The following is a 3,282-nucleotide window of genomic DNA, read 5'->3' on the forward strand; positions in this document are numbered from 1 at the left end:
GGGGAAGTGGAGCGGGGAGACGAGGGGACCGAGGGGAAGGCGGCCTTATCCCCTCCCCGTCAGCGTCGGCGAGACGGTCGGGGGCAACCATGCCCCTGTTGCGACCGCGCCAGGGGAACAGGAAGGGAGGGGCGACCGTGGGGGTTTGGTGGGTTTGCTGGGCCTGTCCAGTGGCCAAGGCCCAGTGGAATTAGTGGGGCTCTTTTCTTTCTCATTTACTTTTACCCTTTTTGTTGTTTTGTTTTGATTTTTAATCCATTAGAGTTTTATAAAACATAGAATTTGTTCCTAAATTAGTATTTCTATTTATACCACTGCCACAACAGGTTTGAGGTTTAAAAAAAATAGTTTAGCGTTTTTATAAATTTTAAAAGCATTTAACTTATTATTTTTGCCAATTATTATTTAGTTTAGTGCAATCAATCACTTTATAAAAATGTTGGGTCACCTCTGTAATTAGCTATGGAATATTTTCCACACTTTGAACATTTTATTTTGCGTGTTTGAGAAATTTGAATCTTGGACTTTTATTTTAAATTTGAATTTGGATTGTGACTTGGATCAACCGAGGATTAGCAACAGTAATGTGATGACATGGCACCATTAACAAGGGTTTACTGTAGCTTAATTATCCGGGCGTCACAATGGATCTCCAAGAGACCATTATATTGAGAATCAAACAAGAGAGAGGAAGCCATCTAGCTACTAACTACGGACCCATAGGTCTACAAAGAACTACTCACGCATCATCGGAGAGGCACCAGTGGACATGATGAACCCCTCTGTGATGGTGTCTAGATTGGATCTGGTGGTTCTGGAACTTGCAGCGGCTGGAATTGATTGTTGTCGACAACCCTAGGGTTTCCGGAATATTGGGGTATTTATAGAGCAAAGAGGCGGTTCATGGGGCACCCGAGGTGGGCACAACCCACCTAGGCACACCTAGGCCTCCAGGTGCTTTTCCGGCCCACTAGATGTCTTCTGGTCAAAAAAATCCTCAAAAAGTTTCGCTGCGTTTGGACTTTGTTTGGTTTTGATTTCCAGGCACTTGGCACTTGGCGCTATGTCAATAGGTTAGTACAAAAAAATGATATAAAATGACTATAAAATGATTTAAAAACATCCAAGAATGATAATATAACAACATGGAACAATCAAAAATTGTAGATACGTTGGAGACGTATCAGCATCCCCAAGCTTAATTCTTGCTCGTCCTCGAGTCGGTAAATGATAAAAACAGAACTTTTGATGTGGAATGCTGCCTAACATGTCATCTCATATTCTTTTCTTTATAGCATGGACATTTGGACTTTTATATGGTTAAAGCAATAGTCTAGTTTTGACATGATAACTTAAATACTCAAGCATATCAACAAGCAACCATGTCTTTCAAAATATCAACGCTAAAAAAAGCTATCCCTAGCCCATCATGCTCAATCATTGATCCATTCATGAAACACACTCGCATATTAGCTACACCCAATACTCAAGTACGATCACAGTGCCTCCTAGTTGGTGCTTTATATGAGAAGATGACTCAAATTAAAAATAAAAATTGCATAAAGTAAAAGAAAAGCCCTCCGCAGAGGGAAGTAGGGATTTATAGAGGTGCCAGAGCTCAAAGCGGAAAACTTAGAGATAAAAACATTTTGGGAGGTGTGCCTTTCCCACCAACGAAAACGACTTAGAGTTCCCAACACTTACCATGCTAGATATATCATAGGCGGTTCCCAAACATAAAATAAACTTTATTCCTTTTTCCACCATATTTTCACTTTCCATGGCTAACCGTATCCACGGGTGCCCTCCATACCAACACTTTCCAAATAATTGATTATTTGACAACATAAAGTAAATTCATTTTTTATTTTGGGACTGGGCATCCCTAATACCTTTGCCTTAATTACTCTCATGCAATGACAAGTGAATAAACACTCATCGTGAGAATAACACATCTAGCATGGAAAATATTAGCCACCCCTCACCACCTCGCGAGCGGTACAAACACACAAAAGAGAAGTTTATTTTGAAAATTAGAGATGGAAGATACAAATTTGCTTAGAACGGAAAAAGAATACCCCATATAGGTAGGTATAGTGGACTCATGTGGAAAAACTGGTTTAAAGGTTTTTGGATGCGCAAGTAGTGATCATACTTAGTGCAAAATGAAGGCTAGCAAAAGATTGAGAAGTGACCAACCAAGAAACAAATAATCTCATAAGCGAGAATTAAGCATAATTAAGACCGAATAATGCACCACAAGTAGGATGTAATTTCATTGCATGACTATTGACTTTCATGCTTGCATAGGAAATCACAAACTTTAACACCAATATTCTTACTAAAGCACAATGACTCATCAACATGACTCACTTATCACATCATCATATCTCAGAACTATTACAAGGAATCAAGTTCATTTTGTTCAATGATCTTCATGAAAGTTTTTATTATATCCTTCTTGGATATGTATCACTTTGGGACTAATTTTCATATGTTGCTTTTGATAAGCTCAAACAAATATAAGTGAAGATCATGAGCATACTATTTCTTTCTCTCAAATTAATTTAAGTGAATCAAGAGAGAATTTCTTAAAAAAATTACTAACTCTCAAACAAATCTAAGCGAAGCAAGAGAGCATTTCTTCAAAAATACGAAAGCACACCATACTCAAAAAGATATAAGTGAAGCACTAGAGCAATGCCATAGCTCATAAAGATTTAAGTGAGGCATATAGAGCAATTCTAACAAGTCATGGCATAATTTTGGCTCTCTCAAATAAGTGTGTCCAGCAAGGATTCATGACTCAAAAAGCAAAATAAAACAAGCAAATACTCATATCATACAAGACGCTCCAAGCAAAACTCATAGTATGTGACGAATAAAAATATAGCTTCGAGTAAAATACTGATGGTCGTTAGAAGAAAGAGGGGATGCCACTTGGGGCATCCACAAGCTTACTTGCTTGCTTCTCTTTGGATAATAGCTTGTGATGCCATGGGCATCCCCAAGCTTTGGCTGTTCTTACTCCTTATTCCTTCATCCATCGTAAAATCACCCAAAACTTGAAAACTTCAATCACACAAAACTCCAACAAAACCTTTGTGAGATCCGTTAGTATAAAAAAGCAAATCACTACTATAAGTACTGTAGCAAACCAATTCATATTTCATTTTTGCATTATATATACTGTATTTCAACTTTTCTATGGCAAAAACTCATCAAAGAAAACCATAGAATCATCAAAACAAGCACACAACACAAACAAAACATAATCTTTAG

The sequence above is a fragment of the Triticum dicoccoides genome, chromosome 5B (genome assembly GCF_002162155.2).
Source record: "Triticum dicoccoides isolate Atlit2015 ecotype Zavitan chromosome 5B, WEW_v2.0, whole genome shotgun sequence".
Taxonomy (NCBI): Eukaryota; Viridiplantae; Streptophyta; class Magnoliopsida; order Poales; family Poaceae; genus Triticum; species Triticum dicoccoides.